At 33.3% G+C, this 14881-nt stretch overlaps 1 protein-coding gene across 3 annotated transcripts in view; it reads right to left on the reverse strand.

Annotated features, from left to right (window-relative positions):
* Nucleotides 1-9895: 9895 nt before the first annotated feature.
* Nucleotides 9896-14881, reverse strand: part of LOC120336943 (uncharacterized) — a 67367-nt gene continuing 62381 nt past the window's right edge. For all 3 annotated transcript variants that reach the window (XM_078119877.1, XM_078119875.1, XM_078119869.1), the window contains exons 27-29: nucleotides 13387-13554; nucleotides 12991-13057; nucleotides 9896-12624 (exon numbers count right to left, since the gene is read on the reverse strand). The gene's annotated coding sequence lies outside the window, so the exon portion shown is untranslated. The remainder of the gene's footprint in view (nucleotides 12625-12990; nucleotides 13058-13386; nucleotides 13555-14881) is intronic.

Genomic DNA, 14881 nt, shown 5'->3' on the forward strand with positions numbered 1-14881 from the left:
TGAGTAAAAAAGCAAATATTTCTGAAAAAAAGTATGCTATTCAAATTTATTGTCACACCGACTTTAAACGAGTTCAGTGCGCAACACGTTTTTGAAACATTGTGTATTTTGCAACAAGATTTTTGCTAGCTAGTTTTGTTAAAACAGTGCCACTCAGATACTGGTATAGGCTTTGCGATGCAAATAGATTACAATTGCTCGCACGTACCAAATTTACTGAACGAAAACCACGTTTCGCGGGCAGAATTGGCACTTCTCCGCGGGCCGCATTTAGCCAGCGGGACGCAGTTTGCACACCTCTGGTGTAAACAATCATTTAGATCAGTGATTCTCAAACTAGGGTTTGAGAGCCGCATGCGGCTCTCAACAACCTTTCCTGCGGCTCCCGTTAATGTTTTAAAAATTAATTATTTTTGAAGGAAATTTTTCATTGAAAACTAATCATTGACTCGAATTAAAATGCTGAAGTCTATAAGTTAGTCGAATGGATTCCCCCGTGTTTATTTGCGTAGCGTTGACTAATCTACAACATGCAATAGTGACGCAACAGTAAGCGTTTTCGCGGCCAATCGGACACTTTTCACTTGGAAAGATTTTTAGACATGGCTGTAATCATTGGCTTGCTTTCGTGGATTTTCAGTTTTTGTCGCATTTCCAGATCTTATGTATAAATCAAATAACTCGATGAATATTTTAATTTCTATAGCATTTTAATTTTGTTCCAGTAATCGAAAATAGTCTCGAAAAATGTGGCGATCATCTCAAGCAGCTACTGCACCTTGCATCCTCAACGATTACGACCCGCTTTGAAAACTTATCAGAAATCAAAGCCTAAATAAATAGCTGTTCGGCTAGGGCGGGCAAAATGGAATTTTTTTTCGAATCGAATAATTTGAATATTTTTTTTATACATAACAGGGATCCAGAACTTCGGAGGTCGATACTCCAGTTGGAAATTAATAGAAACATTAAAAAGTCGGCAATAAAGCGTTTTTTAATGGGTAATTTTATCATAATTGCTGATTGTCGTTGTCACCACGATCGTTTTGGCGGCGATATCCTAAAGTTGGTATTCTATATTTCCGCCCTTTCTCGTTTTTGCAAGAATAAGCGGTCGCCGAATATCAAAATTTCATATTTCTAGTATACCCTTGCGTTCACATCAGCGACAGCTGTTGAATACATTTAAGGACTAATTTTGGAACCAAATTAATTCTATTCTGAGTTTTATCCTCTGCCTTGGATTCGATCTTCCTTATCACCGCTTGTAAATTAACCGTGCATGTTTAAAGTGAACGGTAACCGAGATGCAGATATTTATTATAATGATATTTGAGATTCCCATGCTTTTCTATGGTGTCCGTGTTATTTTAGTATTAGATAGATAAACCTAGCAAATTTACGATTGCGTGAATCCTGCATGTTGATTTAAAATAGCGATTAAATAAATTGGCAATAAAGGCATTTCTAGGCCTTTGTGCCTAATAGAGGGTCAGACTCTAAGTATACCTAATTCCTTCAAGTTTTATCGTTTTTTTTTCAACAAAACAACACCCCGATGATTATTAAAGCTAAAATACTTACTGAGTAATGCTCAATTTTCTTTACGGAATTTGCAAATTCAGCACTTCGCTTAATGATTTCGATTATGTCATACCTTGAGGCTTAATTATTACTGCCCAAATGCTTCAAAATTTAACAATTGTAATCATTTTCGATGATAATAGACGCAACAATTCGTGAACGAGTCAGTGCTTTAAAGGGAGTAGGACATGACATTTCTTATCCGACTACAACTTAATGAGTGTTTTCCATACAAGTAACTCATATCAGCTTTTGGAAAAACTTTTGGTCATTTCAAAATCCATGCTATTTACATAACTAGAGTGTTTTAACGACCTAAAATCGCCTTTTTCACAATGAAACGCCTAAAAGTCATTTTAACATTTAATTTTAAGCAAGTTTATGTTCGGTAATGCAAGAAATGGCTAATGACATGCCACCAAGCATGCCGAGTGTAAATCTGGGAAATTTATTTTAAATACCTAATCTGGTTTGACGTTTCTAAATTTACGGAACGGTCGGTACGTTTTTTTTTTTGCAAAATGATGAATTGAAAGGATACGTTAGGTGCAAAAATAAGCATATAACACCATAACGCAAAGACGACTTTTCAAATTTTTTCTGATAGCGAGCGCCTTTGGGAAATCTCGCACAATTCACGATTGAGTTGGAGACGCTCGAGTTCGGTGTCCAAGCAGAGCGGCGCAGGTCACGTGGTACCGGATATCCGAATCGTAAAATGCCATTCGAATATTTTATTATTCGAAAATTTTGCCCAGCCCTAGTTGTTACGTGTGTTGTTGTTACGGTGACTTAGTATTTTAATTACGCGCTGAAGGTTTGTTGCTATTTTACCTTGCGTTGTTTGTGTGCGGCTCTTCATACCTTTGAGGTTTGAAGAGGACTCTGGGACTAAAAAAGTTTGAGAACCACTGATTTAGATGCATTGGGAAATGATTGAGTATGATAGATAAATGGAGGTTGAAAAAAAAAATTTCAGCTGAGTACTCAGTTTAAAATAAGCAGACAATTGGAATGCTCAAGTATCATCTCAAGATGGCATATGCTAATCTTTCTATTTTCAAATCATGAAAATAATCAGGATGTGACGAATTGAAAAATCAGCGTCGCTATCAGTCTCTATGTTATAGGTTGTTTTATATCATAACATCTGACATAACTTTCATTTTTATCTCAACGTCTAACATATTATACAATATTGAAAGTATTCCGTTTATATTGCAATGAATATTTGTTGTGGCAATAAATTGGCAATAATCGGCCGTTGGGGCTCGCAGTCCAACTAGTTACTTCTAAATTATTTATTTATTGGATTATTTGGTATTACAGTTGAAGGCCGCGACCCTCCAAACAATATCTCCGCGAACAAGTGATGCAAGTGACCGTAAACTAACAACTTCAATAAAGTTTTCCCCCTCTCCGATCGAATGAAAAGATAAATACGAAAAAAAAGAATAAATGGGAGAGAAGCTCACTTGTTTTAAAATTCTTTCCTCACAATGTTGGTAAATCTAAGCAATAAGTGCTTTTTGACATGTCATAATGCATTGTAATTTCCGTATTATAATTTTGAAATGCTGCTTTATCGATGGTTTATTTGGAGTTTTTTCCAGTAGCCAAACCACGAGAATCAAGAATTGTTTTGAATGAAAAAGAAATCACCTTTATTATTCTCATGATAAATTTGAGGGAAGATTTAGAAGATTATTTAAGAATCATAAATTTGGCAATTGTATACATACTGTATATCATTTTCTGAGCAGAAAATATAATACATTTCTCAATGCTAAGTTTGGAAATGGTACATCTTGTAATGTATTTCAAACTTTTTCCAGAGCACGAAACGGACAATTATTAGGAGATAATAAAGTTTGTTTTTTGAACTAAAATCAATACCCGAACATAAAATTGTGAAATTTTGGAAATATTTTGATATGAAATTGTTCTGTCTTTTTTGGGGGGAATTCAAGGATGTGCTGATTTGCGGTTTCGAAAAAGTGGTGAAAGCAAATAATACATATAATATAATACATATATAATACATTTCTCAATGCAAAGTTTGTACATATAACAAAAATAGCAATTTTAACGGTTTTAGCAAGATTATTTTTTAGCAAAATTCGTTGTTGCTTATTGTTCAGACCTGTTTGAAAATAATAACAACAACGTTTCTAATTAAATATCAGTACAGCATCATGAGTTTGCCCTTGTCAATTCTAAATTTGCATACTATATGATTATGATTTATTTTGTAATAATACAAGTAACGAACGAACGAACTTAACGGCCGTTTGATCTAAGGTAATATGTATACTCGCAAGATTAAGATTTGAAGTTTCAAGTTTAGTTCATTAAAATCTGTATCAACGGAAAAAACTTCAAATGGGAATTCTTCATTTCCATATCCAATCCCAGTCGTATTTAATTAAAATACATTATGTATATATTAAGTATATATTATGCATTTATTTAAAGGTTTTTAAATGTTTTCCTTGCGGATTACTTCAATTTCACGAAAATAAACACCTCATTCCCTTCCCGTGCAATGTTGTCTCATGTGATCTTGCTCACTGTGTTCAGTTAACAGCCTCGTTTTGAGATATAGTTTTGAATCCCTCTCACAGATGATTTTAACACAATTATTCCTAACATTTTTAAACATGCTATTTCAAAAAAATCAAAATTGTCTTAAATGTTACTGAGCCAAAGTAGGTATGTTACACAATCATAATATTGCATTTTTATTAATCACCAATAATCTCTGACAATGGGCAATTTGATTGTGTAACTATTCATTATCTGTGATACGAATTTTCTGGTCATCGAGGACCCTGACCACAGTTACCTATAATGCCACCTCTACCTCTGTGTTACCTCTTATTTGGAACACTTTGCCGGTGCTGGCTGTACAAGTGGAGTCCAGGCTTCTTATATGTGGTATTTCGAGCGCATATTTCTCTGCCGTTTTTGTGCAACATGTAAAGGTAATAACGGTAATTATACATTATAAATTATACGCTCTGAGTTTATATATATCCTAACTTTTTCCACTTTATAGAGGATTGGAAATCGAACAAGTTCAAGTTTTGCGTAACAGTGGATATATCAATTTCATCAAGATGCGGCGACTAATTTAAATAACTATAATTGCATGATAAGTACAATATTATCATTATCGAAATAAAATTCAGTTTACATTATATTACTTGATGAAATGATTAATTTTATTATTACTACTTTTGTAGACTAAGGTGGGTAATTCACCGCCCACCCACTGGTTTTATGACTCTTTCGTGTATTCTCTACTAACTATTTAATACTAGTAAGCATTTTAATTGAACGCATCCGTACATATATTTATAAATAATGCATTTCCGCATGTTCCAGGTAATGAATGGTCGGACATTCCACTATTTGATCTCTGGAGCGCGATCTTATATCAAATGGTCAAAATTTAAGCGTCCCCTGCTTGTACATTTACAATGCTTCTGACATATGCTTTCTCCAGAATAGTTTTCTCTCAGACTTCGGGTGAGGTTCCTAAATCTGCATCCTTGGTCCGCAGGGCGATGTTCAAAGTCGGCAAGTTGCTATCAGCATAATATAGATGATTATTTTTTAGATCTTTTCTTTTTCTTCATGATCCAGCAAATCAATATATCTAACCTTGGTTTTGGCTATAATATGGCAAAAAGTAATATTAGATCAGAATCAAAAAGCTGAGGATTTGTTCGGCGCTTTCTTGCCTGGTAATCTCACTTCAATAATGTAATTATATATTTGCATCTGGCTAGATCAGTCAGTTCATTGAAAATTATCCGTTTATTTTAGCGTGTCATGGTTTAGATATCACGATTCTTTTCGAATTTCGAATACGAATCTGCGGAAAAAATGCGAAAAGTTCTGATTACTTCACTTTGAACCAGGCGAATTAATTGGACCCCAGCATTATCCCAGTATTTATCGCTTTTCTCTACGCCCAATTCTACATTTTTTTATCGCTTTTCACAACTTGGGTTATTTTTACTTTCTGTAATCTCCAATTCAAATTAGTTGGCTTATTTTCCGCATTTCCTTTTTTATCAACGATTTCAACTGATTTAAACATACGTATGTAAAAACTCACACTTGTCAACTACACACTTATTTATAACGTTTCTTATGAATAAAGAGCGTTACTTGGTTATACTCGGATACTTGGTCAAGATGTCATAGTTCTCATACTTCTACATTCGGCAAATAAATGTACTCGTGAACGAATCCATAACTATGGAGAGATACTCTGCCTAGGAAATGATGTTTTAAACAACAATAAATGTCAGTATCTCATACACAGAAATACAGTTGCTGAATAATTACAAATACCACATATATGTTTTATTTAAGACCAAAAAACACAAACAGGAACGAATATATCCATGTGAATATCTAGGTCATCTTCAAAATTCCCCAGGCTAATTTTAGGAACAACATTTGAACACACAAGAAATTCACTTGAAGTGGGAAATTCACCGTTCATCCATTGCGACTCTTTAGTATATTTTTTACTAATTACTATCTCTAGTAAGCATTTTAATTGAACACACCTGTACATAATTACATGTTGCCACATTTTATAAATAATTCATTCCCGCATGTTCCCTTGTAATGGTCGAACATTACACTATCTGATTTCTGTGACATTTTACGAAATGGTCAAAACTATAGCCTCCCATGCTTGTACATTTACATTTCAGTCGTAAAATCAAGGTCAATTGACCGTGATGGGGAAGCTGGTCGTCATATAATATATTAAAATATAAAATTTTGCAAGCATCTCTAACTTAGACTGAGATACTCCATTTTCAGGCGCAACCAGTTACGTGAAAAGTAACCAGAACAGGTCCTACATCAGAAGTTGCAACTTCCCGCCTGGTTTATTGTATACCATTATCATGAACCACGGGCTATGGGATTTGACCTCGTTGAGATATACTCGACAAATATTGCAAGGCTTATTCTAAATGTTTGGAGGCTAAACGTTAAATAATCTCAATGAATTTACTATGAAGTCTACAGGTGAGATGCGTGAGCACACGTAGGTAAAACTAAAACGGTGTACTTGTCAACTACACGCTGCTCTATTAGAAAGATCACATCAGCAACTTAAATTTTCCCTGAATGGGTCATATTCCAGTTACTGTATTATATGTGTAATTTGTACTGACAAATATAAACGAAAAATATTATTCACGCTTGGAAAGGTGCTCCTTCGAAATCGTTGTGGAACGTGTGACAACCACTAAAAAGAAGGAATGCCATTATTTTTATTCTATTGGGTAAACTGTGGGATCATTTTCAGAAGACCCCGCCACTAACGCAAAAAATATTAGATTAAAAAAAAACACGCCACGTTTGGAGTACCGCATATTGCGCAAGCCAGGTTTTAAGTAATTCTGGGTTTGCCACGTCCTAAGTACAGCAGATTGCACTGGAAATGTAAATCATTCCAAACTGGACAATTACTATTTTTTTCATTTTGGGCAGTGGCGTTTTTGGTGGAGGTTAATTACAAAATATCCAAATTAGGAATGAAGGTTTCTTTCATCAGTTATTTAATGCATCTGTAGTCATCCAGCCTTTATCGGTAGCATGGCATCTGCTGCCTTTGAAAAAAATTCAATGAAGTACATTTATTTTCCGAATGTAGTGAATGTGACGAATTTATATGTATGCGCTCACCACCAGAACATATGTAAAGCGACAAGATCTAGCCAGCGGGAATGAAACAAGTCAGTATTGTGAATTGCTTTTTGTTGCTGCTGGATTATATTGTAAGAGGTTTTCATTCGATGTTAGGTTAAAATAGGGATCTATTTTCGCCGCAATTGTATACGCTGCCACCAGAGATATTATTTTCATCCAACATTGACGTGTACGTATCAAACCAATGACTTACTTTTTTCTGGAAACGAGCCATGGCGCGCCACCTCCAATTTCTTCGTGGACATCAAGATCGAAACAAGAAAAATCATACCAACAAGGATCAATAAAAAGATTAGTGTCAGACTAACGTACACATTTCCCGCTAAATCAAAGTTTTCCACTGTTTGAAGTGAATAAAAATAAAAAATAAATTGTATGGGTATAGTTAACATCGCGTAGGTTTGCCGAGGACAGAATTTGTCTTACCTCACTTTAGCTTATCTTGAGTCCTCGTTTAGCCATGATTAAAAAAAATGAATCTTTGAATTGATATTAAATAACTTAAATCACGCCATATGGTGGAATGTAATGACCTTTTTTTTTCAAAAAATATAAGATATTGCAGCGTTGCGGATGTACACGACGCCAGTAGAAAAACTTCATTTCTCAGCAGGAATGCATGGATTTCAACGGATATAACACAAAGCAACAATAACACCTCCTATCAACAGCATTCTCGCCAGAAGTGGAACACATGATAAAACAGTGTTACGTGGAGGGAGGTGGTCGAGGTGTTAAAATAAAACGTTGGTCTATTTTGTAACTCTCCGGGTCGAAATTTTGAGTCAAGAAGATTCCGATAGATGATTTCACGTAATAAATCTTATGCTAGTCTTACAATAAAAACTATTGTTTTACTTCAAAAAATTCATTTCAAATATTTTGCGGTCAAACATGTGCGTCAAATTATAACTGAAGTGACGTCGTATTATCATGCTCCCGCCATTGATATAATATATATAAGGCAAATCCCGTTATAAACTTTTTTAAATAGTGAATGTTTACTATAAAAGTTAGTAGTATTACATTGCCTTAAGACAGTTTTTGAATATCGGGTTTTATGTGTTATATTATATCGTCGGTCTCGATTGCATGAGTGTATATAAAATATAAAATACGCGGAAGAATGGTATATATAGATTTTTTTATTGGGTCGTACACACAACAAACATTAAATTGTCTTATAAGCCGATAATATGATGGCAAATAAAACTGAACATTGCCTTTTTTATTTCAATTGATATACATTTTAATAAATTCATTCGTTACACATTTAATAAAATTTCCTTTATTTGTCAACTGTAATTAAATATTTTAAGTTTACAGGACAGACGGAATAAAATGGTGTGCCGGGGAAGATATTTACAACGAACATTATTTCAGCTTGGAAGCAGATAATTCGAAACATGAGAACAGAAATAAGAAATTGATATTTGTGATTAAGATGGCTTGTCACAACAATCACCAACAACATTTTAATTAAAATACTGTACCTATAATGAAATAACTACTTCGAAAATTGCTTTTTAATTTTGTACGAAATCTGTACAAAGACAGGTATCGACACCGTCAATGAATACATAATGAGTTTTAAATTAGGAGCAGGATTTTGTGACATTCTGATGTCATACTTTGTATTTTATATAATATATCACTAATACACTAATGAGGCGGTTCCCAAAGTTTTTGATTGTGCGTCGCTGAATTACCAGGGGAAAAAATGCTTTTGAATAAAACTCAAATTTGTGATCGCTGATGCGTAATGCGGGGTTATTTCAGGAAAAATATTTCAGGAGCCCCGCGAAAGATAAAAATTTTGTCTTAATTAAAGCTACTTCAGATATGCGAATCATAAAAAAAGTTTGCATGATGTTACTGACGGAAATGAGTTGCAGTTAACTTTTATTCATTTACTGTTTCAAACGTTCCCTTTTGAACGTATCAACACGGAGTTATTCTGAATCATAAAAAAAATTTCTCAAAAGTCATTTTCTCTATTTTAGTTAAATTACTTGAGATTGCCGTTGGGTATGAGTGCCTTGTAAATAATCATAGTCCCTGGTCTACATTGAATTGAATTAATATATGACAGTTCATGGATTATTAGCAAAAACATTTCAACTTTACCTCTTGAACGACCTGTCTGTGCCCCTGTAACCCGCGACAACTGAAGAGAAAGTCGCGAAGATCGAGTAGATTAGAAAGGACGTAGTTAAGCCAACCCCGGCCATTAAACTTTGTCGCAGATTCGTTGATTGCTATCACAATGAATCACAATCTACTTCTGCAATTTTTGTGTGTTTCTAAAAGTCTAATGTAAATCGAGACTGAACGATTGGCTCATTCTCTAATCAAGATTAGGTTTGTTCCAGATTGAGCCAAGGACAATTTTAACATGTGATTAGGGTACCAGATATTTCGATTTTGATCCAAAGCATTTTATACGCAACTCCAAATTATTTCCGAAATTTGCTATTAAATTCTGAACAAAAAAAATTTGGCAATGCAAGAATTATTTAGCAACACCGCAAACGCCATAAATATAGCTTCATAAGTGCTCGAGTGCTTGTTTGTTAATAATTTTTTTTTTTTTTTTTTTTATAAGAACAATATCGTTCGAAAATAAAGTATGCAATACATTTTCAGATAACCGATATTTGGTTTCTAATAATAGCAATGTAGTCAAAATCAACAAATATCTTATTCTTAAAATACGTACAATCACCTTTCTTGCATTTTTACTATGTACGCGTGTACGATTATTTACGACAAAGGTGAATGAAATATTGTTGAAAATTTAAAATTGTTATGTAATGATTAAAATCAATTAAATGAAATTGAAACTATAAATCTTAAGATGCTTGTTAATTAATAAAGCTACGCTCTATGTATTTGTAATAGTATTCTCTCTAGAAAGTTATATATTTTTTTCGAAGTGAAAGGCGTGATAAGGAAATATATTCACTTGACAACAAAAAGTTATTATATTTGATTCTGAAATAGGTTTGCAAAATAGTTAAAATGATGTATTTTAAAATTCTTTGGTGTTCAATTCATTTGTTAATTAAACAATGCCAAATTAAATTTGAACTGGTGCAGATAAACTTCAAATTTTTAAAGTCCAAAAAAGGTTCAATTTCAATTTCAAAGTTCAATTTTGCTTAAACAACTGAAACTCGAGTCGATCTATTGCAACTCACTCTTAAGTTAGTGATTTCAGTTATCTATATTTCTTGAAATATTGTCAAATATCGAACTTTCAGTTTTCAACGAACATTTTAGAAATAAACTCACATTGCCCAGAAGTAGTAGCGGGCAATGTAACAAGAAAATCAAATCTGCATTATAGTTTATTTCAACATTCTATACATCTTTTTTGATTTTATGTATTATAAGCCAGTGGTTCCCAACCTTTTTACCCTGGCGGACCGGTAAATTTAAATTAAATGTACTCGCAGACCGGAAAAAATTGAAATGACCGTAACAGAAAAGAATAACATTTATTTGCGTAATATAATGCAATGTCGGGCACTCAATCTGCTTCTGGACAAAATGGGCAAACCTAAAAACATTTCACACGAAGAAAAACTATCAAATAATGTGCCGGCAAAAAATTGAAATGAGTGAAACATAATGAATGAGTTTGAATTGCGTAATGAAATGCAGTGCTGGGCCCCCATTATGCGCGAGAACGGCACACATAAAACATCTCACACAAAAAAAGGAAATGCCAAATCATGTACAAACACGATTAACTATAGTGAGAATTTTGCTGCTGTTTCGTTTCCAATAAAGGATTTCATACGATGTCTCAAAAAGTTCTGCAACACGTAACTCTGCAGCGGCGTGCAGCCGATTCCTTCGGTTCGTTTTAATTAAAGCGAGTGATGAAAATCTTATTCCATATCGCGCATAGGTAACTCGTTGAAAATACGGACAACAATTTGATTGCTCGATTGCATAACGATGGGTATTCGTTATCAAGAGATATCCAAAATAGTGACAGTGATTCTTTTTTAAATCTGAACTGTAAAGTAGAATCACAATTTTAATCAAGCTTTTTCTTTTTTATCGGGTTTATCATATCAGTGCTGTCTGCAGTTGATCGACGCCTCAAACGAAAGGAATTTACATGATAATACAAAGTCGTCGGCAACTTGGCACCAGGCTCAAAATCCTACTGCGCCTGCTCAAAATACTGGGAAAGATCTCTGCGGCCCATGCTTTTTTGCGCGTCTCGTGACCACCTGCAGGGTGGCAGCAAGTTCCTATTTTACTGGAATATTATACTGCACTTGACTGTTTTTTGGTTTGAACGAAGAAATAAGCGTAAATTCTTATATGGATGGTCATATTAAGCAGGAAAAGCATGGAGGTCAGAAAAAGCACGCTGCCAATTTTTAGATTTCTGAATCTTGCGAGAGATTTGATTTAGCGCATTTGCGAGGAATCGAAGCCGAATAAGCGAAAAGTGTGATTACTCGGCGCCAAGATGTCGCGAAAGACGTCGCCAAGATGTCGCAATATGACGGCGAAAGGGAAATTGCGTAATAAACCAACGCAACATCGTCTTCGGAAAAGCGATTGAGACGGCATAAACACAACAAAATGGAATTTCTCGCGGACCGACACAAAAGCTTCGCAGACCGGCGGTTGGGAACCACTGTATGTATAAGCCATGCTAATATAAAACATAAATAGTGCAAAATATTGCAAAGACTACCATACCGTGTTATATAATGTTTAACCAAAATAGTGAAACTCATTATTCATTTTAGAACATTTCAACTTCTTTTCAGTACTGAAGATATAAAGTGATTAATTTTTACAAATATTCATCACACTTTTTATATACAGACATGCATAGTCAGACTTTCTGTTTGGGAACCTTTGAAAAATGTACTCGAAATAGTTCGAATTTCAAAAAATATCAATTATTGTCAGGAATAATAAATTCCCCAAATAATAATTACCAATGTTACTAATAAAATTCTTGTAATACTAATGTAGCATATTAAACATCATACGATGTCCGATTCCAGAAACATTCGGAAGCTAATTCTATTCAATTTCTGAACTATCTCTGCAAAGTTGTCTAATCCTTTGTGACACTTGCCATTGGTATATGACGATGTAAATTTATTATAAATTTGATTATCAACAGTTTTTCTATTGTATGTTGCATAACATTTAAAATATAAGTTTTTCTTCAAAAAGAAGATTGTCACGACATCCATTACATTGCTTTTATTCATTCCCAATTTGATCGTCCGCTGAAGTCAGAGATTGATTTTGCTTAAATAAAAAATAACTGTTAAGGTATTGTATTTAAATTATGAGTAAATTGTTAGAAAAAGACCATGAATAAATAAAACCGCATTTGGGGAACTCTGCTACGCCGTTGGAATTTATATTGGCCCTGTGAAACTAATATGGGGTCATTTAGTTTTTGATAATATGTATGTAAACTTTTAATAGAAAACTTCAGGTGAGCAATCAATGTTCGTGAGCAAATAATTTATTCATGATTTTAAATTACGTATAATATGTACATGTATGGAAAATGGTTGAATTCTAAATTTGGATTGAATAGAATAAATTACTACTTTGATTGAATACCACAACGTAGTAACTATTTCAAATCTGTCTTATTAGACTTACTTATGCGTTGAATTTGTGAAGACTAAACCGGTCTGGACTAAAAACCATCTTTAGAGCGAATTATCACCTAGAAGAATAAGAAAAAAACTGAATAATAATATTAAGATACTCTAATTGCTTTAACGTTTTAATATTCACTTGATCATCACAATCATCATCATTTTTTATTTTAATTCTATTATGCATCCGAATTTCGAAACATTAAATTCTTGTTACTTCTCTATTTAACAATAGATTTGAAAATAAGATATATATATATACATTACATTATTATATAATTAACTTTCGATTTCATATCAAGTAACAAAAAAAAATTCAGTGTATACAGATTATTCCTAGTGCTCGATAATAAAATTATGTCATAACTTTTTTTTAAATTAGTTTTGTTAAACTCACTACGTTGTTTAACGGAATCTCATCCGATTGTATTGCACTAATACTTGATTCGTCAATTTCCCAACCGTCACGAAATAGTCTTCCTTCGACAATACTAAACAGCTGGAAGAGGTTTCTTGCTATATTTTGAGATGGCTGATTTTCCTCTTCTAGAATGAGTGTCCGGATCTGTATAATTAAAAAAAATACAAATAATATATTGTACTAAAATAATTTTGACGTGACATTACGAATCAAAAACGTGAGAAAGTAGAACCCGTATATAATTGTAAATATTTTCTCACAATAGAAATAAATAACAACCGCTGCATGAGATACACATTCTTTCTAAGCAAATAAATAATTTGTTATTTGGGTTCAATCCAATATTTTGTTTCTCTTTGGTGATGATATAAAATCGCGAGACATCTTTTTTGCTTATTTGCGTTGCATTATATGTTTGGCTAAATATATATGCCGGGGTATTGAGGGCTATTTTAACAACTCTCCGAATTCTCTTTCGAATCCACTAGTATTGAAATATTCAAATTTATTGAATGAAATATCTGCAAATATTTTTCGATAATTTCCGCATGCATCAATATAAATATTTTCTGCTTATTACGGGTACAGAAAAGTTACATGTACCAAAAAATGTAAACTGACGCATTACACGCCATTTACTTTAAACAGAGCATTCTAAATAAAAGCCACTGCTAAGAGAGGAGTTACTTTATCATGGAAACACCGTTGTCCTTACCGTTCGGCATTACACAGTTTATTTATTGCATTGTGGGTGAGGTAGTGGACAATGGATTTATTTATAGATTTTTAGACCCAGCAATCTACTTCATTGTACTGAAGAAAGTCTTAATTCGTTTAAGTTTCAAGAGGCTAAAATACACCACACTTATATGTATCGGGGTTTAGCAGAGTCAACAAACTGATAATAAAGGGGGCGATTAAACGTGTGTTATGTGAATCCAAAATGTATGCATGAACTCGACACTTCTTACTTGCGACTCGTTTTCACTTACACTATTATTCCATTTGTCAAATACATTATTTTGGCGCTAAATTGTCTTTATATGCCGCATTCACCACTTTGAGATTGATATCATGGATTCAATCGAATATTTAGCTCATATATTTCAAAACTGAAGACAAAAATAAGAAGTCGTGGCCAAAGTTTTCACATTGTTTACGATATATTTCATGTAATATTTTTTACAAAATCGATATGATAATATTTTATTTTCAACTCATTTTTGAAAAATTTTAAGCACATTAACATTAAAACTCTCCACAGCTACTTGAACAATAATAAAAAAATAATTCTTTTATTTTTGTCATTATCGATATGATATTTGTTTTTTTAAATTAATTTTTCAAAATTTTTAAGCATGTTCAGTAAAATATAACTACCCAAAAATTAGAAAAGGTTCAACAGCATTTCCGTAATAAATTGCGCCTTCAATAAAATTATAATTAAAACACACACTACATAGCATGCTTC

This window comes from Styela clava, chromosome 2, assembly GCF_964204865.1.
Source record: "Styela clava chromosome 2, kaStyClav1.hap1.2, whole genome shotgun sequence".
NCBI lineage: Eukaryota > Metazoa > Chordata > Ascidiacea > Stolidobranchia > Styelidae > Styela > Styela clava.